We start from the raw sequence: 22,158 nt of genomic DNA on the forward strand, positions 1-22,158 counted from the left end.
TTTTTCGCCTTGAAAACAATGCATGCGCCTTGAATCAATGGGGAAACGTTTTTATTTTATTAGGACTCATAGAATCACAAAATGCCCCTGGGACGCATTCAAATGAACATCACTACTGCTTAGATCAGTGGTTCTCAACCTGTGGGTCGGGATCCCCAGGGGGGGTCCCCACATGATTTGGGGGGGGGGGTCCCCAGATGACAGTGAAGTGACAATTTAAGGACTTTTAAGACCTTTTTAATACCTAAAAAAAGAAAATAAAGAAATGAAATGAAACTAGAAAAGGTGCTCCTCGGAGCACAGGTCTCCTCCGCCAGGTCAGGTAGGCTATTGTGGCCTCCTGGTGGCGCTATAATAGGCCAATGTGAAAAGGGTTCAGAACGAAAAGGGAAGCACGCACATCTCCGTAAAAATTTGCAGGTGCTGGACTCAAAAATACACACCATAGAAAGAAGAGGAAGTCTGCACACTGTTGACGCTCCAGCGACCACAATTTTATTTAAGGCTCACAGCTGTGAGCCTTAAATAAAATTGTGGTAGCACGACAATTGGACCCTGACTGCATTCATGATTTGAGGCATTTTGTTAAAAACATTTGTTTTGCTAAATTAGACCTGCTGGTGGCGCTATAACAGGCCAATGTTAAAAGGGTGGCATTTGTTCCCCAACATAGTGTGAATGTGCGCGCAAAGTTTGACCGCAATCGGACAGATTTGCGGAATTTTGTTCAAAACAAGGCAATAATGCAAACTTTAGATGTTAACCTTAGCCAATCAGGATAGAATATGAAAAATCAAACACATCCGTCTTGATCAGATGACTATAGAGATCATGTGTACTGATTTGCGTGAAATGTGGATAAAATTGGAAGGAGTAGTATAAAATAATGTGTTTTACATAAGTGGACCTCCTGGTGGCGCTATAAAAGGCAGATGTGAAGAATGCAGGGCAAAGGTTTTTTGTTGACCTCTAGGGAGTGTGCATACAAAGTTTTACACAGATTGGTGCAGTTATAGGTAAAAGCACGAATCGGCCTGTTATAGCGCCACCATGAGGCTGATTGGAAATTTCTTGGCATTTCTTCCTCGGCCTAGTGGGAATGTGCGTGCAAAATTTCACGGAAATTGCATGCTGTGTTCATGATTTGAGGCATTTTGTTCAAAACGGAGCACTCCTGCAAACTTTGGAAGACATTTTAGCCAATCAGGATGGAATCTGAAAAATCTGAAAGACCGGTTTCGTTTAATGACTTTAGAGATACTGTGTAGCGATTTGCGTGATTTTTGGACAAAATCTGTAGGAGTACTGTCAAAAAATATGTTTTGCACAAATCGGCCTCCTGGTGGCGCTATAAAAGGGCCATGAGAAATATTTGGGGCAGAGGTTCTGAATTGGCATCCAGGGAGTGTGTGTGCACAGTTTCGCTGCGATCAAGCCAACGGTGCCGGAGATTAGCTGGTCACAGACGGACGGACGGACACTCACACGGACACACGGACACACGGACGGACGGACAGGGTGAAAAACATACTCTCTCGCCATGCCTTTCGGCGTGGCGGAGACAAAAAGACCATTCTGCATCAAAAGTAATCAACAAACTACTATAAAAAATGGTCAAACATTGGCCAAATTGTCGAATCATATAAGACAGAAGCAAACATTTTGAAAATAGCTGATCTACAAGGTCACAACGCCTGCGCCTTTCGAGGCGTTGTGAGCTTGTAGATTGGCTATTTTCACAGTGTGTGTGTGTGTGTGTGTGTGTGTGTGTGTGTTCGGGTGTGCGTCACTGCAGAACGAGAAAGATGCAGTTTAGTTCTTGTCTTGAGATGAGAAGTGTCCTAGGTGAATGAACGGTTGGTATGTGTACTTTTAGCATGTTTTCACACGTGGTTTTTCTCTGTATCTTCACAGTGTTCTTACTGGCAGGAAGGAGCAAGGTGTGAAACTAACAAGAGGCTCAACGCTCTGAATATCTGACCACAAGAACGAGAAGCAGGAAACATTGTTGCAGCTGCATTTATATTTAACCCCTGAAGTCAGAGATGTCTATAAGACTATGATGAAACAAAACAATATAAAAATAATAAATGCAGTGAATTTAACTCCTCCAAACATGTAATCAATGATGTCTAGACTCTAAATATTACTATCTCAAACAATTGGGTTCTCTAGACTCTACAGAACCCAGTCATTTTAAAATACTGATAAAAACTAATACAAACCAAAAAATTTCAAATCAGGTTGCATCACACACATACTGTAAGGATAATCTTCATGTGCACACTACAATATTTTTTGATAATTGCACATCAAATGCTACAGGACATAAGATTATTGTGCCCACACATTTCCTGCATCTCAGCTATGCTACGCTACGTACACCCGTACAACAGGGTTTTTTCTTCTTTGTGGTCACATGTCTGGAGTCTGTCAGGGTGCTATAGCGGCGACGTGGCTCTAGACTACTGGTGCTCAAAGTGGGGTCTGGGGACCCCCAGGGTTCCTTGGGGGGTTCCAGGGGGTCCCCAGCTAAATTAGTTAATATAGCATCAACATCAGTTTAACCATTGTAACCCTATATACCTTGGTTATTGGAAAATAGCTGAGCAACAAGATTTAAAATGCTTGAGAGCCTGTAAAAATAAAGAGAACAATTATTTTCAGATAAGGCTCAGCGGCAAAATACGAATCAATTTGGGGGTCCTTGACATGAAAACATTTAAGAACCACTTAACCTGACAATGCTTGTGATTCCACCAGACATTGTTTCAGACTAAACCGTTGGGTACCGGCCTACTTGGGAACTACTTGGGAATGCATGCATGCCCTACCCCGTTATGCCATACCCGCTATACCCGTTGTCCGAGTACCGTCCGACTACCCCCATTTCTAACCCTAACCCTAACCCTAACCGCACGCGAAGCCACATAGTCGGAGTAATGGGATGTCAGACTTATGGGTCCCCTTGTCTGTGTCCCTTTTATGCTCCGATCTGTGCAGTGGTAAACGTCTGTGGAGAATGGACAGTCACATGGACGGACCACATCAGAAACGTGGTCCTCTACGGCGACCTACCACGTGCCTATCACAGACAAAAGGTCAGAGAGAGGTAGGGCACTGCGTCAGGCACCCGGAACTAGTGGCAAGCAAAACACTAAACTGACACCCAGGGCAAAGCCAGAAAAGGCAAGAAGCACCACCTGAGCAGTTAAGTGGTCAATTTCATCATACATTTTATGTTGAAATATGTGGACCAGTAGATCATATCTCACACTAGATATACTGTAAATGGTGCTAAATAGCAGTAAAAGTGGTTCTCTGGCTATGTGTGCGTGCGTGCGTGCGGGCGGGCGTGCGTGCGTGCGTGTGTGTGTGCGTGCGTGCGTGCGTGTGTGCACACACACACGCACACGCACATACGCTTATTTATCTTACTTTCTGCATAGTCTTATTTATTTTACTCTCTGCATATTATCTTCTTGATCATTACTGTTTAGTATTGACTCATGTGTGCCATTTGTTGTTCTTACTAGACTGCGTCTCTATCCACTAAGCTACGGCCGCCCCAAAGGACAATTTGATATACAGAACTTCCAGTAACTACAGGCGTCTAATCTATAAACTGTAAACATAGCAAATGTGTGTGCATGTCTGTGTGCACGGGACAAAGGGAAACTGTCAGAACCTTCCCTAAAACATCCGGGACAATGCTCAATAGACCAAATTCACACGGCAGCCATATTGCCATTAAGTCAATGAAATGCCACCCCAGCTGCTACCCCAGTTGCCACAGCAACGCAATGTTAAATTCCAAAATGGCCACCGTGTGAATATGGACTATACGTCCCAGACTTCCAAACTGTGGAACAAACTCCCCTTTGCAGTTAGAACTACAGACTCACTCCCAATTTTAAACCATAATCTGAATACACCTCAGACTCCACTTTAGCCTGTAGCACTTGACGTACCTTTGACGACGATGCAGTCTTATGCAAAGGTTAAAATGTAATTTCCTATAGTTTGTATAGTTTTAATGTACAGATCATTTATTTTTTGATATTGCACTGTTTAGACTGATGCTAGGTTCTTGGTTGACCTATGATCCTATTACTGAGGCACTACACTGTCTCTATGCATTTGATGTACGTGTTTACCTTGTTTATGGTAAATCACTCTGGATTTAGAGCTCTGCTAAATGCCTAAATTGTAAATTGTAGGTCTGTTTTGCACACCATACAGTATGGTACTGCACAGGCTTATGAAACCCAGCTTTTTTCACTTTATGGGAGAAAACTGAAGACAAAAGATAGAAGAAGTATGACTAAGTTACAGAAGTGGTCAATTTTATCACCAACTTCATGTCATGGGTGGACTGGAAACAAAAGTCAGCCTGGGAATATTAGGGAGAGAGAGGGAGGGGGAGAGAGAGAGAGAGAGAGAGAGAGAGAGAGAGAGAGAGAGAGAGAGAGAGAGAGAGAGAGAGAGAGAGAGAGAGAGAGAGAGAGGGGCACCTCATATTGTACATGGCAATAAAAGTGATTATTGGCTAACTACCAAGTGTGAATGAATCGGTTCGTTCTGTGCAATTCTGGGCTTGATGTGTTTCCAGCGCTGACATAAAATGAGTCGAGTGCCTGACAACTGCATTGTGACTGGGGCACTAGCTGTCCAATCCACACTTACTGAACTGAATCTGCCCTAAAAAGGTTAATAGTGGACCCTCGTCGTTTAAAAAAAAGTTAGGTGGGTGGCTCTAGGAAAAGCTGACATGTGCATCACCAGTTCCCAGCTACCATCTCTCTGTCTATATTTGAAACGAACCGTTTCCTCCTCCAATCCGCTGTCTGTCGGTCCCTGCTGTCATTTCCTGCAGCCTCACTGAGCGGCAAATAAGGCCTCGCCACAATCACTTGGCACCCAGCCATGACACTGTGATGTCTGACTTCTCACCAGAGCCACAGAGAAAGCCTCTGTTAACATATCATTTACCATCCAATACTACACATTTACAACTCCAAAAAGAGATAATCTATCAGTCAAACTAAATAGAACACACACAACCCTGTTACACAAGTACAAAGTAACATACAAACATAAGTCTTTATAGGTATTTAATTAACTAGTTCCTTGGATGTTTCACATACTTTTGCCTTATTTGAGTCATCAATCATTCTGTAAATACTTAAGGCCGACTCGGTAGCTACAATGGTTAGAACCCAATAACAAATGGGCTCTAATGGCTGACTGCGAGTCCCTGGTTCAAATTCTGGCCGGCCAAACCTTTTTTTCACTGCGATGCGAACAATATTTTAATGAAAAACAACCAGAGGAGAGAGAGAGAGAAAGAGAGAGAGAGAGAGAGAGAGAGAGAGAGAGAGAGAGAGAGAGAGAGAGAGAGAGAGAGGCAGTGAGAGAGAGAGAGAGAGAGAGAGAGAGAGAGAGAGAGAGAGAGAGAGAGAGAGGCAGTGAGAGAGAGAGAGAGAGAGAGAGAGAGAGAGAGAAAGAAAGAGAGGCAGTGAGAGAGATACAGAGAGAGAGAGAGAGAGAGAGAGAGTTTCACGGCTGTCGGCCAAACGAGGCATGACTTTTGCCTGTTTAAAGTTTGCATTTTCAAAAAATTGTTATAGCGCCCCCCTTTGACCAATTGGAGTAAGATTGGTTTCAGTGATACTTGGAATGACCCTCTACATTATTGCAAAGTTTCAAACAAATGTGAGTCTGCATGAACGTGTTAGGGGCAGACGAATAATTGTCATAAAACTGTAATATTAATTGGCTCATAAAAGCTTAATGTTTTCACTTAGAAAAAATCCACACCATGTTTTTGTCGGCATAGGTCCAAAGTACATGTGTAGACAGTTTCGTGCAGATTGCTCAAAAATCCCAGGAGGAGTTTGATTTTAACTGCTTTTCATATAATTCAAAATGGTGGGAGATCTAAAGGTCAGAGGTCAAAAGTCAGAGTATGAAAGTTGTTAGGCATTAGAGCCCGACCGATGCCAGATTTTTGGGTCCGATGCCGATACCGATTTTGAGAGTCCTGGACCACCGATTGCCGATGTTTTTGACCGATATTTTGTAATTAAATAAAATAATAAAAAATAATTTTCAAAAACGTATAAACTTCATTTTTTCATTAAAGTTAAGAATACAAGATTGAGAACATTTAAATAAAATGCAATCACATTATTACAAATAAACATGAATACAATTATTTGAAAACTTTAGTTACTAGTCACTTTGTAGATTTTAATTATTAATATTATTACTAAACATGCATTAACCACAAGTCTTCAGCCCTTTTTAAACTTCGGCTATTTGCAGTGGTGGAAAGTAACTAAGTACATTTACTAAATTACTGTACTTAGTACAATTTTGAGGTATTTGTACTTCACTTGAGTATTTCCAATTTCCAATACTTTTACTTCTACTCCACTACATCTCAGAGGCAAATATTATACTTTTACTCCACTACAAGTATTTGAAAACTTTAGTTATTAGTTACTTTGAATATTTTGATTATTATTACAAAACATACATTAACCACTTCAGCCCTATATAGGGCCATTTGAAATTAGCTGATCTGCAAGCTTGTAGATCTGCTATTTTCAAAATATTTTTATACATTTGAGAACTTGAAATTGATTGAAATTTGATGCCAATACTTTCACTCAAGTACATTTTGAATTTCAGACTTTTACTCGTAACAGAGTATTTCTATATTGCAGTATTGATACTTTTACTTAAGTAAAACATTTTAGTACTTTTTCCACCACTGGCTATTTGAAAATAGCAGATCTACAAGCTCACAAGTCACAACATGTTGCTATGCAGTGCTTTGTGAGCTTGTAGATCTACTATTTTGAAAACATTTTCATACATAATGATATAAAGGAGTGTAGTGCACTTCTAAATTTAGGATTTGGTTTTGGTCAATTGATTTAGTTTTCATATTACATTGACATGACGCTGTCACCGCATCCTGCAACAGACGTGCTCATGCAGAGCCCGTCCATCGATTGGTTGTGAAATCGCCCTGACAACCAACAACAACCAATAAAACCCACAACTGTCCCTTCGGACTATAGGATCCATTCTAAACTATGGGATTGTACAACTTGAGCGTCGAGTCACACAGGCTTGAGGCTTTGAGCACAACAAAACTGTGTCCTTGTATTTTAGTTATGAACAAAGTCTTGCTGAGAGCAAAATGAACGGCCCAAGGTAAGGGTAATGCTTTACAAAGTTGTAAGAGGAATCCCTAGGCTTCATCTGACTGACCATCTTGTCCGCGTCTGATAAAGTGAAAGTAAATGAAACTCGCCCCAAATCACGCTCACCCCCATTCTTTTTCGCGGACCGACGGTTCTTGCATTTGTTTGATGATAAGGTTAGAACATAGTTTTACTGTGGTTACGTTTAGAAATAAGGTTAGGTAGGTTTAGGCATAGTTTACTGAAGTTACGTTTGTGAATACCGCGGGATTTTCCCCGGGGCGATTGTGTTTTAGGGCGACTGTGTTTTGGGGCGAGAGTTTTGGTATTCACCGTGCGTCTGCCAAGCCGCACTCCTCCGCTCAGAAACAGCGTGGAGATGTTAAATTAACTCAGACAGACGTTAATATATATGTCTTTAGCGATATACAAGTAGCTTAGAAGATTGTAGTAGCCTATGCCCAATTGCCCATATACCTAACAGTTGCATCATGATCCATAAATTAACGAGCCTCGCGTCGAGTCATTCATATCATTTATTAATTAATTGAGCTTGGTCTCTCTAGAAGGCATTGTAGTGGTAGATAAGTCGTAAAGCGCTTTGAGTAAGTTTGAGTACTTAGAAAAGCGCCATATAAATGCAATTCATTATTATTATCATTATTATTATCTCTCTCAGTATTATTGAGAGATTGTTGAGAAAAACGAGCAATCTTTGTGGATTTCACATAAATAAATATAAACACCTTTACCGCAGCTGCGCAGCAATTGCACAATCAGTGAAAATATTATTGACAAAAACATCGGAATGATTGTTGTAAGAATTGAACGAGCTAAAACCTTTTAAACAAAAAAATTACAGTTTTCATATACTATCATTTATTAACATTGAACAGCACCTGTGCCCCTCCTTCTATTCTATTTTATTTTATTATTATATAAGATGATGTTTGGCAACATATGTGATGTCTATTGTTTGTTTTTTTGTTTTATGTGTTTTGTTTTTGAAAACTTTGAAAAATTTAAGTGAAAAAAAAAAAAAAAAAAAAATGAAAAAAAAAAAAAAAAAAAAACATCGGAACATCGGTGGAAATAATGACCGATGTCCGATGTCAACATCGGGGTCCAAAATGACCGATGTATCGGTTCCACCGATGTATCGGTCGGGCTCTATTAGGCATGAGGAGACGCATGTGTGTATCGAAGTTTCATGGCTGTAGGTCAAACAGGGCATGAGTTGTACCTGTTCAAAGTTGGCATTTTCAATTGAGTGCTACAGCGTCACCCTTTGGCCAATGGTTGTGAGTTTCGGGTCTTCGCCGTTTGGCATAGCCCTCTACCATATTGCATAGTGTGTGTGTGAGTGTGTGTGTGTGTGTGTGTGTGTGTGTGTGTGTGTGTGTGTGTGTGTGTGTGTGTGTGTGTGTGTGTGTGTGTGTGTGTGTGTGTGTGTGTGTGTGTGTGTGTGTGTGTCAGGAGTTTACAAGGTTTCAAACATGTAAACCAAAATACATTTTCTGAAACTGTGTTTGTGACAAATTTGAAACTCTGAAAATGTGTTGGCAAAACACTGTAAGATGTGTTTTCAGTCTGGCAAAAATGTTTTTCAAGCTTTTGAAACCTTTATTTTAAGTTAGGAGTATTGGCAGTAAACAGATCCCATAGGAGGAGTATACTCTTTACAAATACACAATACACAACACACACGTATACATCCCACCCACACCCCCAGCCCTCAACTCATTTTAAACAAATACATGAAGAATACAGTACAATGACCTGAATCAAAGTCATGAATGAACGTAAGTACAAGCAGTATTAAAAGCATGAGCAGGTTGTTTGGAGATGAGATGTGAATATAAGGAAGTGTGATTCTATTGGTGAAGATGTTGTGAAGTCATCACATCAGACGGTTGGGGAGGACAGACCATAGTCACTGAACACAAACTCTACTATATAAACGTTATGATCGTCTGCATACTTTACACATCTGCCCAAGACATTTGGAAACAACAATTCACACTGAGGATTTTTGACTGCTCTTCAAATAATCTTTTTTCACACTGTCTGGAGAAAGTGTAAGTTGTCTCAAAACTGCTATGTATTTATATGTTTTATATTATATATTATAGATACATTTAATAGATGATTATGTATTTATGTGATTTTTTATATATATATATATATATATATATATATATATATATATATATATATATATATATATATATATATATATATATATATATATATAGTGCATTCTACAGATAACAGAGTGTACAGTATATAGTTATGGAATATATATTGTAAATGATATATTTGATCATTGCACGGCGGGGCGAGGGCAGAGTGCACAGAGCAGAGCACAGAGGCAGAACGGAGAAATATTGTAGCTCCCTGGCTTTTGAAATCATATTAACTAAGTCTACAAACTTTGGCGTAGCCTACAGACTTTATGGAGGTATTTGGCCTGGGCTCTGCCTGGTAAAAGTTTCTTCATGGACAGTGTTCTTAACATCCTCTGTATTTCACAATACATTTTAATGTTTGAAGCCTTTCTGATGATTGAATCTGGGGGAGTTAATTGTAGTGTCTGACATCCCTCTGTTGATTGTGAGGAAGGTGCTGTAGAGCAATTGAGGCATTTAGCAGACGCTCTTAATCCATAGTGATTTACAGTAAGCAAGGTAATACATCATGTTTGTTCTCATGTTCATGTTTTGTCTTATATCGAGACATCTTGTGAAGGAATTGACGTTTGGAAATATGTTTGAAATAGTTACGTGGATGTAATTGTGTATGTAATTCATGGGCCGTGGCTAGCTGGGTTTTCTACTGCCAGTACATTCCCTTATACATTCTCTGCTGTGTCCGAGACTCGGGCAATGTCATCTGCATAGTCGATGTCAGTAAGGGCCGGATTGGAACTCAAATTCAGGCCGGGAGTTATACACCCACCCAGGCCACACAGTGCCCGTGCACTAAGCGGGCACGAATAACAGGCGCTGTCTTAAAAAAAAAAAAAAAAAAAGCCTTTTGGGGGTCTTTACAGTTAAGTTACAGCAATTTCACATGAAAAATGTGTCATATGATGTTATTGTTATCATTAACACACACACTCACACACACACACACACACTTAACCAAAACAACAAGCATACAGTAGAGTGCATAGAACATGTATCATTGGCACATATTTGCAGCATTTTTTCCAAGTTGAGCATTGTGTACAGTATGTATGAGTGCACTGTATAGCCTGGCAGCCTATGTAGCCCATATTAACCAATTGTAACAATTGTCATGTTAAAATAGCAGCAGCACATAAATAATATATTTTATTTTGCCATCTCTAGGCCTCTAATGATCATACCATGGGTTCCCTATAATCCAAGTATACAGAACCTTTTATGTTTGGACTAGTGGGAGACAAACAGTACCACAACAAACTACAGCACTGCAGCAGACAGCAAAATAAATATACAATGGATAGAGCTTTTTTGACAACCAGTAGTGCCAAGGTTGTTATTGTTGCAGCTATAAGAAAAGCCATGTCAACTGGTGTTCATGTTATTAAAAGGGTCTAAGTCTGAGGGTACAAAATGGAACAAAGTGTTCTTATAGCCTATCAATAATATCAATAATTTATCTGGCCTCCTCAAGCTCCCCTGGGGATTTCCCTGATGACTACCCCAATCCACATGTATGTTGAGAAGAATCAGTGGTGTAAAGTAACTAAGTACTTGTACTCAAGTACTGTACTTAAGTACAATTTTCAGTAGTTTTACTTCTACTCCACTACATCTCAGAGACAAATATTGTAATTTTACTCCACAACAATTATTAGAAAACTTAAGTTACTAGTTAGGCTACTTTGTAGATTTTGATTATTATTACAAAACCACTTCAGCCCTATATACATTTCGTCCATTTGAAAATAGCAGATCTACAAGCTTGTAGATCTTCTATTTTCAAAAGATTTTTGAAAATGTGCATGCTACACAGATTTTATATAAAGATTTTAAATCTTGTGAAATGGGACATTCTGCACAATGTCTACTTTCTACTTTTGTTGGTACTTTAAGTACATTTTGATACCAATACTTTTGTATTTTTACTCAAGTACATTTTGAATTCTGGACTTTTACTTGTAGAGTACTTTTTTTCCACCACTGAGAAGAACCAGTCTTTATAAACTTTCTTGTTGTTGCTGGAGCATCATCATTCTTTTTAGACTGCACGCTGGGGGCTCTGAACATTTCAGTCAGTTTGTAACATTTTGCTCCCTTCTCCTCACGGGCTCTTTTTTCTTGTCCCTTTCCCTTTCAGCTCCACCTGGCCTCTTTTTCTTTGACTTTGAGGGAATGGGGTTGGGGTTGGGATCCATAATAACGTAACGTTGGACTAGTTTATTTATTTATCCAGCTGTTGTTTCTTTCTCTGCTACACTCTCTCCTCCTCCTTCGCTCTGCCTCTCCTCTCACAGACCATGCTGCCTTGTGTGTCAGCGCAGGGGTGTAGGGGCGGGCCAGAAAGACAAACTAACCAATCACGTATTGATTCTTCTAAAAAAAAAGTTCAGTACCGTCATTTTGACCAATCCCTAGCCCTCTGATCACAGAGCAGTGAGAGCACGTTGCTTTTTCTGTTTACAGTGTTAAAGTGAGTGTCAGGGGGGCGTGTACTCTGTCAGCCCTGCAGCTAGACTATGGAGCCAGGCAGGCAGCCGCAGCCAGCAAGCAGGCCCGCAGTTTCACAGCTGCAGCAACACTGACTGAATTGAATTGAATTGAAATTGACTGGCTGGCCTGGCCTGAGGTTAGGAGATTGCTGCAGAACTGAAGCTGAGGCTGGCCTAGATTTTTTTTTTTTTTGATAGCCAGGCAGGCCACTAAGGAGGCAGGCCAGCGGGAGTAGTCCCGGTCCTCCCGACAGCCAAACCGGGCCTATGATGGGAGTTCCTAGCTTAGTCTTCCTCAGGACCAGCGTGAACCCCTGTGCCTCAAAAGATTATTATTTTCTCACGAGGAAATAACAGGAGACACACATACATGAGCTGCACTCAGATCACATTAATTATATTCCAGTTCTTAATGTACTTTGGTGATAAAGAAAATCTATTTGGTACAAATTCTCAGATCCAGGGCCATCAACTGTGACCTTTTTGTCAACATACAACAACATTCAGCTTCAAAGATTAGGACATGGAGCTAACTTTAAACTGAGGCCATCTGTTCTAAAAAAATAAATACAAAAATGAAATGCATAGAGTAACTGTCATGAAGGGCGTTTTGATTACCGTGATTACACATATTTTTTCACCAGATTCTAAGTAACATCTGGTGATATGACACAATACCTTACATGTTCATTCTGCATGCATACAGTTGACATAGAAAACAGAACATTCTCTCTGTTCAGTGTATGTTTTTGCAAACTCTTCAAACTCTCTCCCTGTAATCTGCAAAGTCCTTACGCCAGTTATGGTTTCATTATCAGCCAATAATCAAATTGTATGACTAGACATGTAGTAAAAGCAGGCAGCCAGTGCATGAGACAGGAAAGAATGGTGATCGCGCACACTGTCTTCACTTACAGCAAAAAAAATGTTTATTGTTTTTATTGCGAGTACAATGTTTCCAACTGACAATCATCAGGTATTTCTGATTAAGGGGTTAAAACTTGGTTGATGTGTGTGTGACTTGTTGTTGAGTACCCTACCCACCCAACATAAATCGGCATCCATGCCTGCAGAGATGGTGGTTGCAGAGAGGCAGGTGTTGTTTGCAAGGCAAACAACATCCTCTGCTCTCATGAGAATAGAGGATGTGGTCACAAAGAAGAAGGCAAGAAGCTGTTATCTGCATTTTCATATATAGGCCTACCCACACGCACAACCGTTAACTTCACCTTGTCAAAACAAGATGGCGTCGACATGCACAGCGGTGAACTTCACCCTGTCAAAACAAGATGGCACAGAGACTAGTCGACTTGCTTGGTCTCCACACAAACAACCTTTGATTTCCTATACTAACATATCTGGTCAAAATTCATGTCAGATCCTGTGTCTATAGGTGAGACATGACCTTTGACACAATCTAAATGTCTCAATAGAAGAGCAAAGAGACAAAACATAACCACCCCAATTGTATAAGTTATATTGTATTAACATACTCATACTCACATTTTATTCATTAAAAAAAAAGTTACAAAATGCCAGGCCTGGAATTTCGTCATTTTAGGGGCAAGGCCACTTGGGCTTTGGTGTTGTAATTTTTTGGAGGGCACAAAGGCCAAATGCCAGGGCAGGAAGGCCATCCAAAATATATATATATTTTTAAGTCCAAAAATGATTTTTAAGTCCACGGAAATAATGAATTTAACTTGAAGGTTAAGGATGATTTTATTTTAATATAGTATAAGAATAGTATAACTATCTGTGAAATATAACCCATTTATTTCACAAAATAATGTGTTGGCAAATGACCAATATTTAGTTATATAGGTCTCAATATGTCACATTCAGCCCTGGACTTCACTGACTGAAGTAGGGGTCACATTAATCACATTAGATTCACAGATTAAAGATTTTATGTATTTTCCCCACAAGTTATTTTCATTCAAATGAAATGTGATTGAAATTATTTTTAAATAATTTAAGAAAAAAGGAACATACAAGATTTCCACCCGACAGCGATAATATATAGCCAATATATGGTTCTGTATCAGTATATGAGTCAGTTTTAGCAGATTTAATTATATTTGGCTACTATGCCTGCATATGAATTTCATGGGCCTGGGTAGGGTAGGTCACGCTGGCCTGGCGGAGATATGCCCTGTCGCGCACACGCCACACAGCAGTACAACAGGTGAAAGCAATTCACTTAAAGAGGTGGTGCCATGTTTTTTTTTCATACTTTTTCTGTTTTTCATGTGTCTATGAGGTTGATAGAACTTCATTAAGCCCCCCGGTGGTGTTTTTATGGTGTTTTATGTCTTCTCTGATTATTTGGAGTTTCTTCCTGGAGGCTGAAACCTTGAGGGTCAAACGTGCCAATAGAGAAACAGCGCTTTAGTGACATCACAAAGCCATACCCTCCCCCTCATTATCAAAACACAACAGGTGTGGGCATGAAGAGGAGGAGGGACTAGGACAGGTGGGTGGTGCTAAGGTGGTGGAGGAGGTGCTAAGGTGAGAACCAGGTATACTTAATGAACTGGAGGCGTGTCCACATAAAAACAACATTTTAACACTTACTGTACACTTTTTTTTTTTTGAAAAAAATCCTTACATAATAATAATACCTTATGATCAGGTTTTAGGGTTGAAAAATATCATGGCACCCCATCTTTAAACGAGGGCTGTGTTGCGCACCAAAAAACTGACTAAAACTGTCACATTCTATCTGCTGAAATAAACTTCCCATTTAGATCATTGTTGACAAACGAACAGAACATGGATGGGGTTTGCAAAATGATTATTTATTTCTTGTCCATCAGAGCGGTGAGGTCACTCTTTTGTATGATATTGATAGCCTTTGAATTTGTTTGCAGTTATTCTATTGCTTGCTTTATATTGGGGATTTCGCTGTATTTTATCAGATGTATTCATCTATATTTTGCTGTTGAAAAAAACATCGGGGCACAATCCTCTCTCTCTCTCAGGCTAGAAATCAAACCTACCATTGGTTCAACAGGCTGTGTTAGATTTATCTCCTGTTTGGCCTTGTGATGCTTTTGTGTCATATTACATGTTGCGGGATTCCGACGGTTCATACAAGGCTCAAAATCAAACTTACCTACCACTGGTCATGTTGTAGGTGCGCAGCTCAACCAAAGGGACTGGTGTCCAAAAGAAAAACGTATTGACAGGAAAATCGTGCAGAGGAAAAACTGTGAAATCAGCTGCTGGGCGCAGCTGGGGCACCACGGCCACTGTGGCCGTGAAGGCATGTCATTTTTCGAGGGCACACAGCCAATGAGAGGGGCAACGTGACCGCCGTGAAATGCCCTGCATAGTGCCTCTTTAAGTAGATCTCATGTCATTATTTTGCTTTTAAAAATACTTAAAGTACAAGTAAAAGTAGAAGTACATTTCTTAATTTTTATGTCAATGAATTACTGTAATGTTTTCACATTGCATTTATAGGACCTTGTAACTCTTGTATCAGAGAAGTAACTATTTGAAACCACCTGCAGTGCATGCACTGATGTGCTTGCTTGTAGAACCACTACAAAGCCTGCAGAAACATCTATAAAAAGGAAAATAGAAATTACTGAGGAATCAGAACTACACACACACACACACACACACACACACACACACACACACACACACACACACACACACACAAACAAACAAACTCGGCAGCACGGCCTCCACCAACATACACAATGGTGAAATCATCACTGTTGAATCTGTTTTCTTCAGAGAACTAATAAGCTAAATACCAGTGAAAGCAGCAGGGCAGAGCTCGGGTGGCGCAGTGGTAAAGCCCACCACCACGGAGGTTTTGGGTACAAATCCACCGTGGTGCAACCGGCTTTGTCGGGCGTCTACACAAACACAATTGGCCCGTGCACACAGAAGACAATCCTAAAGGAGGATGGGGCTTCAACTTGAGGTCGCCCTGGGGCACCACACAGGGTTAATCCAGGCCTGGTGCTACACACACAGACTATCCCCACTCCAATTTTCAGTAATTTTACTTCTACTCCACTACATCTCAGAGACAAATATTGTACTTTTACTCCACTACAATTATTAGAAAACTTTAGTTACTAGTTACTGGAGTTTGTAGAGTCCCGCAGTTGCACTGCTGCAGCAACACTGACTGAATTAAATTGAATTGAATTGAATTCATTTTGATTATTATTACAAAACCACTTCAGCCCTATATACATTTCGACCATTTGAAAATAGCAGATCTACAAGCTCACATTGTGAGCTTGTAGAACTTCTATTTTCAAAAGATTTGTATACATTTTAAAACTTGTGAAATGGAACATTCTGCACAATGAGTACTTTCTACTTTTGTTGACACTTTAAGTACATTTTGATACCCATACTTTTGTATTTTTACTCAAGTAACTTTTACTTGTAGAGTACTTTTACTTGTAGAGTAACCACCACTGAGAAGAACCAGTGTTTATAAACTTACTTGTTGTTGCTGGAGCATCATAATTTTTCTTTTTAGACTGCACGCTGGGGGCTCTGAACATTTCAGTCAGTTTGTAACATTTTGCTCCCTCCTCCTGACAGGCTCTTTTTTTCTTGTCCCTTTCCCTTTCAGCTCCACCTGGCCTCTTTTTCTTTGACTTTGAGGGAATGGGGTTGGGGTTGGGATCCATAATAACGTAAGGTTAGACTAGTTTACTTATTTATTTCGTCAAATCAATCCATCCGGCTGTTCTTTCTTTCTCTGCTACACTCTCTCCTCCTCCTTCGCTCTGCCTCTCCTCTCACAGACCATGCTGCCTTGTGTGTCAGTGCAGGGGTGTAGGGGCGGGCCAGAAAGCCAAACTAACCAATCACATATTGATTCTTCTAAAATAAACGTTCAGTACCGTCATTTTGACCAATCCCTAGCCCTCTGATCACAGAGCAGTGAGAGCACGTTGCTTTTTCTGTTTACAGTGTTAAAGGGGGCGTGTACTCTGTCAGCCCAGCAGCTACACTATGGAGCCAGGCAGGCAGCTGCAGCCCTATTTTTAACTCTATGCTGCAGCCAGCCAGCAGGCCCGCAGTTGCACTGCTGCAGCAACACTGACTGACTGAATTGAATTGAATTGAATTGAATTGAATTGAATTGAAATTGACTGGCTGGCCTGAGGTTAGGAGAGATTTTTTTTTGCTGCAGCACTGAAGCACTGCTTTGGCTGGCTGGCCTGACCTGAGGGATTAAAACGTTATTTATTTATTAATTAATTAAAATGTTTTGATAGCCAGGCAGGCCACTAAGGAGGCAGGCCACCAGGAAACGTCCCGGTCCTCCCAACGGCCAAACCGGGCCTATGATGGGATTTCCTAGCTTAGTCTTCCTCAGGACCAGCGTGAACCCCTGTGCCTCAAAAGATTATTATTTTCTTACGAGGAAATAACAGGAGACACACATGAGCTGCACTCAGATCACATTAATTATATTCCAGTTCTTAATGTACTTTGGTGATAAAGAAAATCTATTTGGTACAAATTCTCAGATCCAGGGCCATCAACTGTGACCTTTTTGTCAACATACAACAACATTCAGCTTCAAGATTAGGACATGGAGCTAACTTTAAACTGAGGCCATCTGTTCTAAAAAAATAAAAAATAAATGAAATGCATAGAGTAAACTGTCATGAAGGGTGTTTTGATTACAGTGGTTACACATATTTTTTCACCAGTAACATCTGGTGATATGACACAATACCTTACATGCTCATTCTGCATGCATACAGCTGACATAGAAAACAGAACATACTCTCTGTTCAGTGTATGTTTGTGCAGAGACCTGCAGACATTGGCGCCAATCCTGTGGGTACCGGGGAGCCAGAACACCCACAGAGAAAGCCGAGCACCCACAGGCAATGTGTCGGTTGGATGACTATTGTGTGATGCTTTGTAACGTGCACAGGATGCACAATGTACCCGCTCTGATACTGTGTGTTATTTATCAAAAAAAGGAATTAAAAAAAATATCCAAAAGGGTAGCACATCCAAAAATTTCAATTAAATGGGAGGACAAATCACTCACATTTCCACTTTTTTTTATTGGCACACCAATAAAATGAACGCTTACGCGTTTCGGCTATGAGCCTTCCTCAGAGCATTCATATCACATAGATTCAACTCACTTTATACAAAAGGTCAGAGTTCACCAACAGCTGAAATCTCAAGTCAATCACCAAGGTCCAATCACTAGTATGCAAGAACACAGGCAACTAGAAAATGTGCTCCTCGGAGCACAAGTCTCCGCCAGCAGACCTGTGCTATTTTAATCTAACGGCTTTGCCGTAGGGATATCTGAATTTGATCTTTGACTGTTTGTGCTTCCACCATGTACTGAGCTGCCAGGAGATAGTCTATGTATTTAGCAAAACGGCCATCACAATGCAAAAGGCGTTGGTTAAAATATTTTCTGTGTGTGATGTTTTTTGCTCTTTCTGTTTTTAAACCACCGCGGCCATAAGGGTACTTTGATGGGTTTGCCAACTCTTCAAACTTGTCGTCTTGGTAGAATGTGTGTGGTTTTTGGTGTTCTGCAGGGGCGACTGAATATGTAGTGTCTGCATCTAAAAAAAAATCTTCTTGAAGCAATGTGTCATATGGGAGTCCTCGTAATTGACTGGTTTGTTCAAATGCTTGTCTGTCTTCTTCATCTTCATTGTCTTGAACAGTTTCAGCAGTTGATTGGTGTGTTTGATCTATGTCAGTTTTCTCTAGTGCTACATAATGTATTTGATCAAGGTGGCCAATTGTTACAGTATTAAGACTTCGGCCTTGTTGTGGGATCAATTCAACTCTATAGTCCTCTTCTGTGTTACTGTTGTAGATGAGTATGCTTTCTTAGCTTTGGCCTTCTGCGCCTTTGCTTCTTCATCAGGTTTCAGACGATGATTTGCTGCTTCTTCAGTTTGCGTAATGGGAGTTAGTTGCATTGTGTGATCTCAGCTGTGATCTCTGTTTGCACTTGTCTAAGCTATTTGTACTGGAAGGTACTGTTCCAATCAAGACTGATTGATCCTGTCTTACCTCACTTCAAAAAACATAAATGGCTTTTTGAAGTGACACACCTATTTATAGGATTTTATTTCGTCATGCGTCTCGCTAGCTAATCAAAAGCATTGGTGACAACATATTGTCACGTGTCACGTGAAGTTTGACCAATGTTAGCTTGGCTAGGGGAGGGGGACACACAGCGGGACAGAACGAAAACATACTCTCCACCTCCGGCGGAGACAATTACAGGTAATTTGAGGCATATATCATAAAGTAACAAAGTAACACATCCAATACACGGTGAAGGGGCATCAAAGATAGTCTTAACACAAAAAGCATTTCAAGCTATAATCATCATTAAGTCCATTGGGTGTCATAGTGTTGAGTGTGTATATCCACTGCATTTCTCTCTGGGCCAGTTTCTTTAGAATATCACCTCCTCTGACAATTTTCTCAATCCCACAGAATTTTAATGACCATGAACCATGATTTGCTTCAGCATAATGTTTTGCAATTGCATAATCCATATATCTTGTACGGATTGCAGTTTTGTGCTCTGATATTCTTTGTTTGAGGGGTCGTTTAGTTTGTCCTACGTATGCTAGACCACAGAGACATAACAGCATGTAAATCACATGTGTCGATTTGCAGTTGATAAATTCACGAATAGGAATATTCCTTCCAGTGTGGGGATGATGAATGATTTCTTGTCTGTTGTGTTTTTGCAACAGGCACAGTTACCACATCTATACATTCCAGTTGTTGTCAGCCATGTGGTCTTCTTTTGAACCATATAGCGGGAGGTGTTATTGACACATTGTATGGCTTTCTGAATAGAATTGGAAGAATAGCCCAAAACAAACCATTATGAGTACTCGGTTTAAGGACAGGGGCGATTCTTCCAATTCTATTCAGAAAGCCATATAATGTGCCAATAACACCTCCCGCTCTGATCTCTTATCTAATGCACCAAAAACAAGTCGGGCTTGTTTCTGTACTGAATATAACCACTGTGCTTCACAAATCAAAAAGATACTCAACAGACACTGGCATGTGCTCCAAACAGAGCCATCTGTGAAAGACCTCTGCAAATCCCCACCCCTTGTTAAATTTAGGAGAGCACCCACAATCAAAGGTACAGTCATGTACACAATATGGTTCCAGAGAGAAATGCAGTGGATATACACACTCATCACTATGACACCCAATGGACTTAATGACGATTATAGCTTGAAATGCTTTTTGGGTTAAGACTATATTTGATGCCCCTTCACTGCAGTGTATTGGATGTGTTACTTTGTTACTTTATGATATGCCTCAAATTACCTGTAATTGCCTGTGTTCTTGCATACTAGGGATTTGACCTTGGTGATTGACTTGAGATTTCAGCTGTTGGTGAACTCTGACCTTTTGTATAAAGTGAGTTGAATCTATGTGATATGAATGCTCTGAGGGAGGCTCATAGCCGAAACGCATAAGCGTTCATTTTATTGGTGTGCCAATAAAAAAAGTGGAAATGTGAGTAATTTGTCCTCCTATTTAATTGAAATTTTTGGATGTGCTACCCTTTTGGATTTTTTTTGTATACTGGACTTTGGGTCTAGCACTCCACTGAGAAAACCCATTGTCGATGCGCAACCTCTCTTTCTTATTTACTGTGTGTTATAGTCACCGTGTTATTGCCACAGAGCAACACTGACATTGTGTGTGTGTGTGTGTGTGTGTGTGTGTGTGTGTGTGTGTGTGTGTGTGTGTGTGTGTGTGTGTGTGTGTGTGTGTGTGTGTGTGTGTGTGTGTGTGTGTGTGTGTGTGTGTGTGTGTGTGTGCGTGCGTGTGTGTGTGTGTGTGTGTGTGTGTAATGCAATCCAAAGTAACTAGTAACTAAAGTTTTCATATAATTGTAGTAAAAGTACAATATTTGCCTCTGAGATGTAGTGGAGTAGAAGTAAAAGTGGGCCTATAGAAAAATGGAAATACTTCAGTAAAGTAACTCCTCAAAATTGTACTTAAGTAGCCTACAGTACTTGAGTAAATCTACATATAGTTACTTTACACCACTGATATTAGTAACTTGTATAAAATGTACTGCACCATGTAGCACAAATCCAGCACTAAAGAATGACACCATCTTTGTTCATGTTTTCATCATGTGGGGTGTTAACTTCACGGAGGTTGGGTCTTGGCAGTATCCGTTCCATATGGTGCTGATTCCAACCATTTTATAGACTATATTTTACACTGGAATATCAACATTGCTATCAATATTTATGACACCTGAATTTCCCTAATAAAGGTCTATATATCCATCTATCCAGACAGACAGACAGACAGACAGACTTTCTGACTGTTTACAAAAATAATAAGTTATCATTAATAACTTGTTTACACTAATTATTTTGCACATGCAGGCATGCATGGTTTCCTCCTTTTTCTACAGATAACAGAGTGTATATAGTTATGGAATATATATTGTAAATGATATATTTGATCATTGCACGGCGGGGCGAGGGCAGAGCGCACAGAGAGGAGCACAGAGGCAGAACAGAGAAATATTGTAGCTCCCTGGCTTTTGAAATCATATTAACAAAGTCTACAAACTTTGGAGTAGCCTGGAGGTATTTGGCCTGGGCTCTGCCTGGTAAAAGTTTCTTCATGGACAGTGTTCTTAACATCCTCTGTATTTCACAATACATTTTGATGTTTGAAGCCTTTCTGATGATTGAATCTGGGGGAGTTAATTGTAGTGTTTGACATCCCTCTGTTGATTGTGAGGAAGGTGTTGTAGAGCACTGTAGAGGAGGAGGGGTGTTTATAATTTACAATTGAGGCATTTAGCAGACGCTCTTAATCCATAGTGATTTACAGTAAGCAAGGTGATACATCATGTTTGTTCTCATGTTCATGTTTTGTCTTATATCTTCTTGTGAAGGAATTGACGTCTGAAAATATGTTTGAAATAGTTTGTAAACGTAGATGTAATTGTGTATGTAATTCATGGGCCGTGGCTAGCTGGGTTTTCTACTGCCAGTACATTCCCTTATACATTCTCTGCTGTGTCCGAGACTCGGGCAATGTCATCTGCATAGTCGATGTCAGTAAGGGCCGGACTTTAGCCATTTCTAGGCCTCTGATGATCATACCATATGGGATCCCTATAATCCAAGGTTGGAATATACAGTACCTTGTGGGAGACAAACAGTACCACAACAAACTACAGCACTGCAGCAGACAGCAAAATAAATA

At 40.2% G+C, this 22,158-nt stretch overlaps 1 protein-coding gene across 2 annotated transcripts in view; it reads left to right on the top strand.

Annotated features, from left to right (window-relative positions):
- Nucleotides 1-9,217: 9,217 nt before the first annotated feature.
- The window catches only part of LOC308083379 (transient receptor potential cation channel subfamily M member 4-like), a 69,956-nt gene continuing 57,015 nt past the window's right edge, over nt 9,218-22,158 (top strand). For both annotated transcript variants that reach the window (XM_080425692.1, XM_080425693.1), the window contains exon 1: nt 9,218-9,295. The gene's annotated coding sequence lies outside the window, so the exon portion shown is untranslated. The remainder of the gene's footprint in view (nt 9,296-22,158) is intronic.

Source organism: Gymnoscopelus braueri, assembly GCF_963280865.1.
Source record: "Gymnoscopelus braueri genome assembly, chromosome: 4".
In the NCBI taxonomy this organism is placed as follows: Eukaryota; Metazoa; Chordata; class Actinopteri; order Myctophiformes; family Myctophidae; genus Gymnoscopelus; species Gymnoscopelus braueri.